The sequence below is a fragment of the Leucopleurus acutus genome (assembly GCF_964270905.1).
Source record: "Leucopleurus acutus genome assembly, chromosome: 3".
Classification (NCBI taxonomy): Eukaryota; Metazoa; Chordata; class Mammalia; order Artiodactyla; family Delphinidae; genus Leucopleurus; species Leucopleurus acutus.
In genome coordinates, this window is record NC_139145.1 from 58,848,329 (window position 1) to 58,863,009 (window position 14,681).

Here is a 14,681-nt window from a genome sequence, read left to right on the forward strand (position 1 = left end):
GGGATATAGGTAATGTGAATTAGGGAACAGAAATTATTTTTGTGACTCCTTAATTTATCTTGCCCAGTTTTATAATCTTGCAAAGTTTATCTCATATTTAAAGGAGCTGGCAACTTTTCTTGGCAATGTGAAATCTAAAATTATTATAATTATTATTTGCTGATTTTTGCCAAAAGCCTGGGTATGATAATTAATATTTGAAAAGTTACAAAAACATACTCATTGCCTGTTTCTTGAAACAGTCTAAGCAACAGCACTATATCAATTCAAATATCTAGAAACTTAACTACTAAATTATACTAATTTCTTATAGAATGCTTTCACAAGGTGACTTTCAAGGGACTTTTTCTGCATGTTTATTTAAATGTTTGCAAACAAAAATGTGTTCATTTAATACTTGTGTAGTTTCAGAATTAAACAGGAAATAAAATTTAATATTATGCTCTTGACTTAATGACTAGCATATATAATAATATTTATAACAAATATGTTTCAGCTGGTTTTGCAAAACTGCTATCAAACATACTGTTAAGGATATTGCTAAACCCTTACATAATGCCCAGTAATCAACTCTGAATTTACAGCAGGAAGAGAGGAGTTTTTTCTCTCTTGAAGAGTTGGTACAGAGAATTTCCTTTTATTCTTCTTTTTTATACTTCTGTACTTACTTCCAGGAAGGTGAGTATTAGGATTTGCACTCAGCCTATGATTGATAAATTGTTCCCACACTTCTCTTGATCTTTTACTTTGGCTTTTAAACAGACTTTTTTAAATTGCTCTTGTAAATATCTTCCATTGTAAGCTACCTTAAATATTTTATAAAAGGCAATGAAGTCCATTAGAACAAGCAAGTTCTGGATATCCTTGGGAAATCTGGAGAAAACTTAGTAAAAATACTGAACTTAGATTTTCTAAGCCTCAGCACTTTCATCCACAAAGTGAGACTAAAGTATGCACTTCACAAAGTTATTGGAAAGGTTGAGAGAAGTAAAAATAAAGTGTCTTAGGGCTTCCCTGGTGGTGCAGTGGTTAAGAATCCGCCTGCAAACGCAGGGGACATGGGTTCGAGCCCTAGTCCAGGAAGATACCACATGCCACGGAGCAACTAAACCCATTCGCCGCAACTACTGAGCCCACACTCTACAGTCCGTGAGCCACAACTACTGAGCCCACGTGCCACAACTACTGAAGCCCGCATGCCTACAGCCCGTGCTCTGCAACAAGAGAAGCCACCGCAATGAAAAGCCCGTGCACCACAACAAAGAGTAACCCCCGCTCGCCTCAACTAGAGAAAGCCCGCATGCAGCAACGAAGACCCAACGCAACCAAAAATAAATAAATTAAATAAATAAATTTAAAAATAAATAAATAAAGTGTCTTAGAACATTTGTGAGTAAATGGAAGGTGCTAAGTGTTTCCTAACCAGATCCTATACTAAAATATTCATTCCATGCTAAGGTTTCTAGAACCAGGAGAACTCAAAGTCGTTGGCATCAGGATACTGATCATAAAAGCAAAGAAAAAATAGTTGTATATTTTAACATAAAAATTAAAATGTCACCGTACAAATATCTTTTAAATTACTTTTATTTAAAATGATTTTTTTTAATTGCCCACTTTGAAACGTAAAACCTTAAGGGAAGGCAGATAATTTCTGTAAATCTGCCTATAAATTTTTGTCCAGGGCTTGACATTTCATTCCAAGCTACAAATAAACTTGAAAATGACAATGTATTTGACTACGTTAAGATTCTGTGTTAAATATGATCAAGACTGCTTAATATTTCAGTATTCTTTCAAAAGTATCCTACTATTTGATCCAAGGAATATGGCAATTTGTTCCTACATTAGTTTTTTTGTTGTTTGATTCCAAGTTCTATTCAAGATGCAGCTATAAGAAATAGAATAAATATCTACAATAAATGGTAAGATTTGTTGAGATTTTAGTGAACACTTGGAATATATCTTTTAAAGTGACATCTGAAAAGATGGTTAGATAAGTAAAAATTTAAAAAAAAAATCTAAAGCCAAAGCTTGGAATTTGAACTTATATTACTGAATTTGTTTCTGGATGTTCATTTCTTCCCGACGTGCTCAGACCTGGACAAAGACCGGGGCTGAAGGCCATGAGGTTGGTCTTGGGCAGCCCCTCTCCAGAAAACACCCTCTGGCGCCTCTGCTGCGAGTAAGACCAGCTCCCCACCGTGCTGGATTACACTAGCGTGGGCTTCCCGAGCCCGCACGCGCCCTCGCTGGGCGGCGCCGAGCACCGCAGCGCCGCGTACAGCAGCAGCGTGAGCACCAACAGGCTGGACACCGCACAGATGGGGATGATCAGGTACACGTTCATATCCAGTAGAGCGGCCTCCGCGCCAGCGGCGCCGGTGGACACCCGCGACGAGGCCTTGGGCCCCTGGCTGCTGTCCTCCAGCGACAGCAGCACGGTGGCCGTGGCCGTCAGCGCCGGATCGCCGTGGCCCTTCACCAGCACCAGCAGGCGATGGCGCGACACGTCCGCCTCGTTCAGGGCGCGCGTCGTAATGATCTCGCCCGTGTACAACCCCACGCGGAACGGGCTGCGCGCGCCACCCACCGCCGGCTGCAGCTCGTACGACAGCCACGCGTTGTAGCCCGAGTCCCCGTCCACCGCGCGCACCTTCGCCACCACGTGGCCCGCGCCCACCGACCGAGCCACCAGCTGACTCAGCGCGCCCGCCCCGCCTCCCGGCCCGGGCAGCAGCACCGCGGGCGCGTTGTCGTTCTCGTCCAGCACGAACACCTGCAGCGTCACGTTGCTGCCCAGAGGCGGCACGCCCGCGTCGCGCGCGCTCACCTGGAACTGCAGCAGCTCCAGCTCCTCGTGGTCCAGCGGCTGCAGCGCGTACACCTTGCCGCTCTCCGCGTGCACCGACACGTAGCTCGACAGCGCTCGCTCGCCCACCCGCCGCTCCACCAGCGAGTAGGACACCAGCGCGTTCTCCTGCGCGTCCGCGTCCCGCGCCGACACCGTGAAGATGTGGCAGCCGGGCGGGTTGTTCTCCTTCACCAACACCGTGTACTCAGGCTGCGCGAACACGGGCGCGTTGTCGTTCACGTCGGCCACTTCCACGGACACGCTGGCTGTGACCGACAGGGAAGGCAAGCCCCGTCCCTCGCGGTCACCACCACCTCATAGTTCGCCAGGTTCTCGCGATCCAGGGCGTTGTCCAGCACCAGCGAATAGTAATTCTTTTTTTTTTTTTTTTGCGGTACGCGGGCCTCTCACTGTTGTGACCTCTCCCGTTGCGGAGCACAGGCTCCGGACGCGCAGGCTCAGCGGCCATGACTCACGGGACCAGCCACTCCGCGGCATGTTGGATCCTCCAGGATGGGGGCATGAACCCGTGTCCCCTGCAACGGCAGGCGGACTCTCAACCACTGCGCCACCAGCGAAGCCCCGAATTGTAATTCTTGAAGGTGGACACCAGCTTGAAGGGGACATGAGGCCTCAGGGTGCAGGTCACCTAGCCATTGACACCAGAGTCACGGTCAGACAAGGAGATGAATGCGATGACGGTGCTGAGTGGAGACTCCTCTCTTAAGGCAAAGATGGATGTGACCGCCAGTTCCGGAGCATTATCATTTACATCCAGCACTTTCACTAAAACCTTGCAGTGATTTGACATTGGAGGACCTCCTTTATCAACTGTTTTTACCTGAATTTCGTAGGATTTCGTTTCTTCATAATCCAGTCAACCAATTAGCCTAATTTCCCCTGAGCTGGAATCAATTTTGAATTTTTGTTTTTGTTGTTTATGTTAAGAGAAACACCATTGCCAAAAGAAAGACAATTTCGCCATTTACACTTTTGTCAGCGTCAGAGGCATTTAATGTGGTCATTAATGTTCCAGTTGCTGGAACATTAGTCGTATCTAATAAGTGTACTCTGTACACGGCCTGGGCAAACCATGGGGCGTTATCATTAACGTTGAGCACCATGATCGGCAGCTGAACTATACCTTCTAGTTCTGGTTTGCTCCCATCAGTGGCTGTCAATAATAAACGAAGTTTTGGTGTATCTTCTCTATCCACAGACTTCAATTCAGGCGAAAGTGACTTACTCAGTTCATCACTTGCCTGTACATCCAAAGAGAAATAATCACTGGAGCTGGGAGTGTATGTTAGAAAAGCGTTGGTACCAATGTCTGCATCAGCAGCGCCCTCTATCGGGAAACGTGAATCCAGCAGCCTAGATTCAGGAATAAATAGCCTTTGTTCTCTCACTCTAACTAAAGACCTGTGGATTATCATTAACGTCCTTCACCTCCACTTCCACATGCAACACCTGCAGCGGCCTGTCCACGAGCACCTCCAGGTGAATACTATATTTCGTGTTCTGTTCTCATAGCTCCTCCAGGTCAATCCAAGAATTCACAAACAAAATGCCGTTCTGCAGATTTACCTCCAGAAAGTCCTCGTGGCTTTTGGACGCCACCCAGAACAGGTATGGCACCAACTCGGCCAGCTCCAGCCCCAGGTCCTGAGCGATGCGGCCCACGAAGGTGCCATGTTTGGCCTCTTCAGGGACCGAGTAGTTGATCTGGCCACTGCCAGCCCCCCAGGCTGTGAAGAGCAGAATCGAGAGCAGCAGGCACCGGCCTCCCTGGCCACCTCTCCTTGAAAACAGCATCACAAAAGCACTACTCCTTTCCGACCGTTCTCACTTTACTTTAAAATATTGCCTTTTTTCCCCCTTCATATTTGAAATAATTTATCTCCTTATCATTTTTGTCTTCTCTCCAGCAGTGACAAAATGGGGCTTCCTTCTTTAGTTTTTGTTAATCAGTATATGGAATCTTAAGTGACCCTAAATGCCAAAAGAATCCTGAAAGAGAAGAACAAAGTTGGAGGACTCACACTTCCTGATTTCAAAACTTGCTACAAAGCTACAGTAATCAAAACAGTGTGGTATTGTCATAAAGACAGACATATAGACCAATGGAATAGAACAGAGAGCCCAGAAATAAATCCTTACATATATGGTCAGACAATTTTCAACAGAAGCGCGAAGACTATTCAATGGGAGGAAAGACAGTCTTTTCAACAAATGGTGCTGGGAAAACAGGAAATCCACACTGCAAAAGAATGAAGTTATACCCTTACTTAACACTACATACAAACATTAACTCAAATAGATCCAAGACCTAAATGTAAGACCTAAAACTGTAAAATTCTTAGAAGAAGATAGGGCAAAAGCTTCATGACATTGGGTTTGGTGATGATTCCTTGGATATGGTACAGGCAACAAAATTTTTAAAACAGACAAATTAGACTTCATAAAAGGTAAAAATTTTTTCCATCAAAAGACACTGTCAAGAACTTCCAGTTTCTAGTTCTGAATGTAAGGGGATTTGAAATCACCACTCCAACAAATAAAAAGCTGAGCAGACTGAAAAAAATCAACAACTCTTCTTGGCTGTGTAAGAGAGGGGAGGACACAGGGCAAACCACTACCCCCAAAATTAAAGAGACAGGGAAATACAGAAAGTCACAGATTACTTACTGGCACAGAGACCCAAGAGCAGAAGCCACTGTGGAAACCAGAGCTGGAGCAGGAATATCTGAACTGCAATAGACAAATTGCTGTAGGCTCAATGTAGATGGGGGGGAAGCAGTCATGAGGGCGGCTCAAAATATTTTGAAATTTACCTCCAGGAGCCTGACCAGATTCCCACAGTAAATATCAGAGAAAAATCCCCCTCATGCTTTTGGCAGTGGGAGGTGGAAATGAACCATTTTGAAATGTATTCTGTTCTTCTTAACAAGGCCTTCCCTCAGGGAAACTAATTAATGGAAGACTAATTGTTGGTTTATTATCAGAGCCAATTCCAGCAGGCTCTAGATTTCTGTGAGGGAGAAGAAAAATACCAAATTCCAGGGCATTCTAGCCATTCTGTCTGACATGGGGTGGAGGGGAATGAGAAACACTTGTGAAGTTCATAGTTCAGAAGTGTAATATCAGTAAAAGACTGAGACCTAACCATAGGACTATAGAATGCTTCCCCTCTTCCCACACCTCAACACCTCATTATTACTAGGCTTTTTATAGCAGTTCCTTCTGCCTGGTATATCATGTCCAGCTATCAACAAAAATTATGAGGCATAGCAAAAGGTGTGGGGGGAACTCCACAATTTGAAGAGCAGAGCAAATATCAGAACCAGACTTGACAGGGATTTTGGAATTATCAGACTGGTAATTTAAATCAGCTATGATTAATATGCTAATGGATCCAATGGATAAAGTAGATAGCATGTAAGAAAAGAAGAGATGGTCAATGTAAACAGAGATGGAAATCCTAAGAAAGAACCAAAAAGAGTGGGAGAGAGGGAGACGCAAGAGGGAAGAGATATGGGAACATATGTATATGTATAACTGATTCACTTTGTTATAAAGCAGAAACTAACACACCGTTGTAAAGCAATTATACTCCAATAAAGATGTTAAAAAAAACAAAGAGAGGGCTTCTCTGGTGGTGCAGTCGTTGAGAGTCCGCCTGCCGATGCAGGGAACACGGGTTCGTGCCCCGGTTTGGGAAGATTCCACATGCCGTGGAGCGGCTGGGCCCGTGAGCCATGGCCATTGAGCCTGCGCGTCCGGAGCCTGTGCTCCGCAACGGGAGAGGCCACAACAGTGAGAGGCCCGCATACCGCAAAAAAAAAAAAAAAAAAAAAAAAAACAAAGAGAAATATTAGACCCCATTTTTGAAAAAAAAAACCCATTTAAAAGAAAATGTAACAGAAATGAAAGATGACTTTGATGGGCTCAGTAGTAGATTGGACATGGATGAGGAAAGAATCTCTGAGCTAGAGGATATATCAATAGATTCCTCAAAAACCAAAAAGCAAAGAGAACAAAAATTGAAAAAACAGAACAGAAAATCCAAGGACTGGGGGACAACTTTAAAAAAAGTATAGCATTAAAAAAAAGGGGGGGGTGTATAACATACTCATAGTGGGAATACCAGAAGAAAGAAAGAAAGGAAAAGAAGAAATACTTGAAATAATAATGACCGAGAATTTCCTCCAAATTAATTTTAGACATCAAATCACAGATCCAGGAAGCTCAGATAACACCAAGCAGAATAAACACCAAAAAATCTGCACCTGGTATATCAGTTTCAAACTATAGAAAATCAAAGATTAAATAAAATCCTGTTATTTTACTACAGCTTTACGTTACCATCAGGGGAAACTGGGTGAAAGGTACACAGGATCTCTCTGTATTATTTCTTACAACTGAATTTGAATGTACAATTATCTCAAAATAAAAAGTTTAATTGAAAAAAAAATCCTGAAAGAAGCCAGAGGGAAAATACACTTTACCTATAGAGGAACAAAGATAAAAATTACATCTCACTTCTCCTCAAAACCCATAAGAACTTTCTCAACTTGATAATGAGAATCCATGACAAACATATAAATAACATTATACTTAATTGTGAAGGACTGAATGCCTTCAACCTCAGATTGGGAACAAGGCAAAGATATCTGGTCTCACTACTCTTATTTGTTTCAGCATAGTGAAGGAAGTTCTACTCTGTGCCATAAACCAAGACAAGGAAATAAGAGGCATATAGATGAGAAAGAAAGAAAACTGTCCCTATTTACAGGGGCAGTAAAAAACCTCCTAGAAAAAAACCTCCTAGAAAAGTGAATTCAGCAATGTCACAGAAAACAAGATAAACATACAAAAATGAATGTGTTGGGCTTCCCTGGTGGCGCAGTGGTTGAGAGTCCGCCTGCCGATGCAGGGGACACGGGTTTGTGTCCCAGTCCCAGAAGATCCCACATGCCGCGGAGCGGCTGGGCCTGTGAGCCATGGCCGCTGAGCCTGCGTGTCCGGAGCGCGTGCTCTGCAACGGGAGAGGCCGCAACAGTGAGAGGCCCGTGTACCGCAAAAAAAAAAAAAAAAAAAAAAAAAAAAGAATGTATTTCCATATACTAACAATGAAAATATACATACCAAAATTAAATTTAAAATACAATACCATTTACATTAGCTCAAAAAAGATACTTAGGTGTAAGTGTATTCTGAAAACTACAAAACACTAATGAAAGAAATTGAAGAATATCTAAAGTGGAGAGACCTACTGTGTTCATGAATTGGATAACTCGACACTTCATGGAGAGATGTCAATTTTCCCTGAATTAACATATAGATTTAACAAAATTCCTACCAAAATCTCAACAAGATTTTCTATAGATACAGACAAGATTACATGGAATAACAAAGGAACTATAATACTTAAAGCAATTTTAAAAAACAATAAAAAAGTAGAAGGAATCAGTGTATCTTATTATTATACAGCTACAGAAATCAAGACTGTGTTATTGGTAGATAAATAGGTAGATCAAGGGAACAAAATAAATAATCCAAAAATAGACCCATGTTAATATGCTAAACTAACTGAATTTTGACAAAGTTGCAAAAGCAATTAAATACAGGAAAGATAGCTTTTCCAGCAAATAGTGTTAGAGTAATTGGACTTTGTTAGGAAAAACAAACAAACAAAAAAACCCTGCCTAAGTCTCATATCTTATACTAAAATCAATTCAATGGATCATGAACCTAAAAGTAAAACATAAAACTCTAAAAGTTTTAGAAAAAAATATAGGAGAAAATCTTTAGGATCTAAGGGTAAGCAAAGAGTTCTTAGACTTGACACCAAAAGCACAGTCTGTAAAAGAAAAAAAATTGATAAATTGGACGTCATCAAAATTTAAGAACTTTTACTCTGTGAAATACCATATTTAGAGTATGAGAATAAAAGCTAAAATTTTGGAGAAATTGTCTGCAAGCATATAACTGACAAAGAGCTTGTATCTAGAATCTATAATGGATAATCAAAACTCAACAGTAAAAAATCAAACAGCCCAATTAGAACCTGGGCAAAAGACATGAAGAAATATTTCACCTGCTGGAGAGGGTGTGGAGAAAAGGGAACCCTCTTGCACTGTTGGTGGAAATGTAAATTGATACAGCCACTATGGAGAACAGTATGGAGGTTCCTTAAAAAACTAAAAATAGGGCTTCCCTGGTGGCGCAGTGGTTGAGAGTCCGCCTGCCGATGTGAGGGACGCGGGTTCGTGCCCCGGTCCGGGAGGATCCCATATGCCGCGGAGTGGCTGGGCCCGTGAGCCATGGCCGCTGGGCCTGCGCGTCCGGAGCCTGTGCTCCGCAACGGGAGAGGCCACAGCAGTGAGAGGCCCAAGTACCGCAAAAAAAAAAAAAAAAAGAAAAAAAAAATAAAACTAAAAATAGAACTACCTTACAACCCAGCAATCCTACTACTGGGCATATACCCTGAGAAAACCATAATTCAAAAAGATTCAAGTACCACAATGTTCATTGCGGCTCTGTTTACAATAGCCAGGACATGGAAACAACCTAAATGTCCATTGACAGATGAATGGATAAAGAAAATGTGGCACATATATACAATGGAATATTACTCAGCCATAAAAGGAAATGAAATTGAGTTATTTGTAGTGAGGTAGATGGACCTAGAGTCTGTCATACAGAGTGAAGTAAGTCAGAAAGGGAAAAACAAATACCATATGCTAACACGTATATATGGAATCTAAAAAAAAAAAAAAAAAGTTCTGAACAACCTAGGGGCAGGACAGGAATAAAGATGCAGACATAAAGAATGGACTTGAGGACACGAGGAGGGAGAAGGGTAAGCTGGGACGAAGTGAGAGAGTGGCATGAACATGTATACACTACCAAATGTAAAATAGGTAGCTAGTGGGAAGCAACCACATAGCACAGGGAGATCAGCTGGGTGCTTTGTGATCACCTAGAGGGGTGGGATAGGGAGGGTGGGAGGGAGACACAAGAGGGAGGAGATATGGGGATATATGTATATGTATAGCTGATTCACTTTGTTATAAAGCAGAAACTAACACACAATTGTAAAGCAGTTATACTCCAATAAAGATGTTAAAAAAAAAAGCATTCTAGGAAGCACACAGGAGGGAGGGAGATGCAAGCTGGAGGGGAGATGTTGGTTGAAGGAGAGTTATGTTTTCAGTGGAACAGACTCTCAAGCATGTTTAAAAGCTGTTGGAAAGAGTGTGGTTTAGACTATGAATAAGAGAAACAGGATAACTGATAATGTAAGACCCCTGAGAAGCTGGGAGGGGCAGGCGTTCAAGCATGGGGGTAAGGCTTGGTCTTGGTTGTGAAGAGGGATCACTGCTTTCACTGAATTAGAAGAGGGTGCAGAGAGAATGAGTTCAAATGGGTGCGGACATGCATACCTGGTATCCACTTGCTCCTCAAATGAATTTACCTTGCTCCTCAAATGAATTTACCTCCAGATCAAAGCAATAGCTTTGAGCCAAGCCCTGTCTTAGGTGCTTGAGATGTGTGAATGAATGACACAGACAAAGATCTTGTGGAGTTAGAGTCAATTTTGGTTATTTTTTGCTTATTATAATTTTTCATTTTATTTCATGTTAAAGGGTAATGTGGCTGCAATTTTTTCTGAGAAGGTAAAGGTCAGGCTATTGCTGTAAGGAAGCTGGCAGGGAGTTGGGGAGGCCCAAAGGGAAAGTGTAAAAACCTTGTCATTGAGGGCAGGACAGAGAAACTTACCCCATTTTGGGGGGCACTGGGGAGGTCCTTTTAAAGTTCAACCTTTGCCTTTATGAAAAACAGTTGGGTGGACTCTTGTGCAGCTCTCTCCAGCCGAGCTTGGCTCCTAGGCAAAAATCTAGAGAAAGCAACAAAAAGAAGGTTTAGCTACAAGAAGACTCTTAAATTAATTTTCTCCCTGTGCATTTGTGCCCAATTTTATGTCTACTTGTTTATGCTTTATCTCCTTTACCTTCAGTGCACTTGACAAAAGTTAATCTATTTTATTGATATGTTCAAATAATTTTCTTTTTTCCCCTTTTATCTCTAATATATTATGGTTACCTTGATTAATTTAACTCTCATTTATGTTTGTTCATTTCAATGCTTTTTTTCTCAGCTTTTCCCCCATGAATACATAGTTAATTTATTATTTTTCTTGCTTAATAACAAAAGCATTTAAGACTATACATTTTTCTGAAGATAGTTTTGGATCCATGCAGTTGATTTTGGTATATAATGTTCTTTAATTTCTAAAATGTTTGTAATTTAATTGTAATCTTTCATTTTCTCTTTTTTTCCCCCAAGAGTTACTGAAAATAGAGTTTTTTAGATTTCCAGTGGGTTAGAGTCAATTATTATATATTTGATTTTATTACATTGTGGTGAAAGAATGTGGGTTGTATAATTAACACTATTAATGAATTAATTAAGGTATATTTATGTCCTTATATGTTATCAAATTTTGTAATCATTCCACAGACAGACACTTGGAAATAATGTACATTGTTAATAGGCTTAGAAAATTTGATAATCATTCCTTTGTACAACTGTTGCTTGTTGAGTTTCTAATATGTGCAAGGAATTACGGTAGGTACTGGGAATGGAGGGAGAACAAGATAGTCAGGGTCCCTGTCCTGATAGAATTTATGTTCTAGTGCAAGAGACAGGGAGAAAAAATTACATATCAAATAAAATGTTTATAAGTTGCCATGAGTGCTATAAAAGAAGCAAGGGAGAGGAATTGAGGTAGAGATAGCAGACTGCACTCTGCATAGGGTGGTCAAGAAAGGCCACCAGAAGAACTTATACTCAGGCAAAGTCCTAGAGGATCATAAGCTACTGGCCAAATAAAGCTTTGGAGGGAGATCTTTCCCTGGAGAGAGAATAGGAGAGAACCAGGGAGCTGGCAGTACTTGCAAGGGAATGATTACAATGAGAAGTTATGGACTTCAGGTTAGACAGGGAAGTGAGGAAGAAATAAGCAGTCAGAAAGTTACAGGGCCAGTAATTTGGCAACCTCCCAAGAGCTGAAGAATTTGGGGCTATAGGTATTTGTGATTTAACGATGTAGGTAGAACAAGGGTGGAGGACAGAGAGTAGGGTGTTTAAACTCAAGATTTTAGAGACAGTGCAGTTTTTGGTGATGACTATCTAAGATGTGACCAGGGGAGGGGGTGACTGAATTCGACATTGTTGATGAAAGGGTAAGGATCCAGGGATCTGGAGCACTGGAAAGTTCATCCCTATGGACATTGTTGTAGGACTTTGGGCAGAGAGGAAAACTAGAGGCTAAAATCAGTTTATTGTACTTTATTGTTAGATTATATTTTAAATAAATTTAATCTAATTGAAAAAGAAAACATTTGACCAAAGAAGAAATACAAATGTCAAAGAAACATATGAAAATATTTTTAACACCAGTAGCATTTGGGGAAATGCAAATTAAAACTATAATGAGATATCATTACACATCTACCAGAATGGCTAAAATAAAAAATTCTGACATCAAATGTTAGCAAGAATGCAGAAAAACTAGATCATTCATATGTGGCTGATGAGAATACAGAATATGACAGCCATTCTGGAAAACAGATTGGCCGATTCTTTTGGAAAAAAATAGACTTAAAATTGCACTCCTGGGCATTTATCACAGAGAAGTGAAAACTTATGTTCACACAAAAACCTCTAGACAAATATTGATAGCAAAATTATAATATTCAAAACACTGAAAACAAAACAAAACAAGATACTCTTCGATGAGAGAATGGGGGAAAAAAGCTGAAAAATACAGTAACTGAAGTGAAAAATTCACCAGAGGGGTTCAACAGCAGATATGAGTAGGCAGAATAAAGAATCAGCACACTTGAAGATATAGGACAATGGAAATGTTTGAGTAACAGAAAGAAAAAAGATTGAAGAAAAGTAAAGGGAGCCTAAGGGACTTATGAGACACCATCAAGAATAAGAATATATGCATTATTGGAGTCCAAAAATGAGAGGAGAAGGAGAAATGGGTAGAAAGATTATTTGAAAAAATAGTAGTCAAAAACTTCCCAAATTTGATGAGAGACGTGTATCTACACATCCAAGAAACTCAAGGAACTCCAAGTAGAATAAATCTAAAGAAACTGACACTAAGACACATTATAACCAAGCTGTCAAAAGACAAAGGGAGAATCTTGAAAGCAGCAAAAAAGAAATTACTTGGCATGTACAAGTGATGTCAATAAAATTATCAACTGGCTTTTTATCTGAAAACTTGGAAGCCATAAGGCAGTAGAATGATATATTTACAATTCTGAAAGAAAAATTTGTCAATCAAGAGTTTCATATCCGGCAAAAATGTCCTTCAAAAGTGACATTCCAAAATAAACAAAAGCAAGGGAGTTCATTACCACTAGACCTGCCCTAAGGAAATGCTAAAGAGAGTCCTTTGGGTTCAAATCAAAGGATGCTAGACAGTAACTTAAATCTGAATGATAGTATAAAGATCTCCAGCAATGTAAATACATGGGCATATATAAAAGCCAATATTATTGTAATTTTGATTAGTAAGTCTGCTTTTTGTTTTCTACATAATTTAGAAGACAAATGCATAAAAATAATTTAAATCTGCTATTGGACACACAATGTATAAAAATGTAATGTGTGATGTCAAACATAAAGATGGGGAGATGAAGCTGCATAGGAATAAAGTTCTTGTATGTGATTGAAGTTAAGTTGGTATCAATTCAAATGAGATTGTTATAACTTTAGGATGTATATGTAATCCCCATGGTAATCACAAAAATAATATCTATAGAAAAGCACAAAAGGAAATGAAAAGGGAATCAATACATGTGATTACAAAAAATCACCTAAACACAAAAGAAGGTGGTAATGGAGTAAATGAGGGACAAAAAAAAGCTATAAAGCGTACATAAAACCAACAGAAAAATGGCAGAAATAAATTCTTCTTTATGAGTATACTATTATTCTAAAGGTACATGGATTAAATTCTCCATTCAAAAGGCAGATATTGGCATAATGGATTAAAAACATAATCGTATTCTGTGCTGTCTACAGGAGACATAATTTAGATTCAAAAATTGAATCAAGATTCAATACAAGACTGAAAATAAAGGATTGGAAATTATGCGTACACACCCACACCCACACCCACACACAGCAAACAGTAACCATACAAAAGCTAGAGTAGCTATACTTATATCAGACAAAACAGACTTTAAACTAAAAATGATACTAGAGAAAAAAGAGTGACTTTATGTTGATAAAAGGGTCAATGCATCTTTAAATTATAAAACTTATAAACATATACCCACCTAACAACAGAGCCCCCAAACACATAAAGCAAAGACTGACAGAAATGATTGCAGAAATAAACAATTCCACAATAGTCAGAAACTTCAGTATTCCACTATCAATCCTGTATGAAACAACCATGCATAAAATCAACAAGGAAACAGAAGACTTGAACAACAGTCTATACAAACTAGACCTAACAGACTTTTACAGAGAACTCCATCAACAGCAGCAAAATATACACTCTTCTCAAATACACATGGAACACTCTCCAGGTTGAGACATAAAGCAAACCTTTATGTTGAGACATAAAGCAAACCTCAATAAATTTAAAAAAGATTTAACTCACTAAAGGATGTTCCCCTTTAATGGAAATCAGAAATTAATAACAGAAAGAAGTTTAGGAAATGCAAAAAATATGTAAAAATTAACAATACATTACTAAATAACCACTTGGCAAAAGAAGAAACATCAAGAA

The 14,681-nt window shown here is 39.9% G+C and overlaps 1 pseudogene across 1 annotated transcript; it reads right to left on the reverse strand.

Annotated features, from left to right (window-relative positions):
• Positions 1 to 1,898: 1,898 nt before the first annotated feature.
• Positions 1,899 to 4,669, reverse strand: LOC309959135 (protocadherin alpha-1-like; annotated as a pseudogene). Its single transcript has 2 exons — positions 3,450 to 4,669; positions 1,899 to 3,228 (listed from the first exon to the last, which is right to left on the reverse strand). The product of its transcript is annotated as a protocadherin alpha-1-like (transcript).
• Positions 4,670 to 14,681: the final 10,012 nt, after the last annotated feature.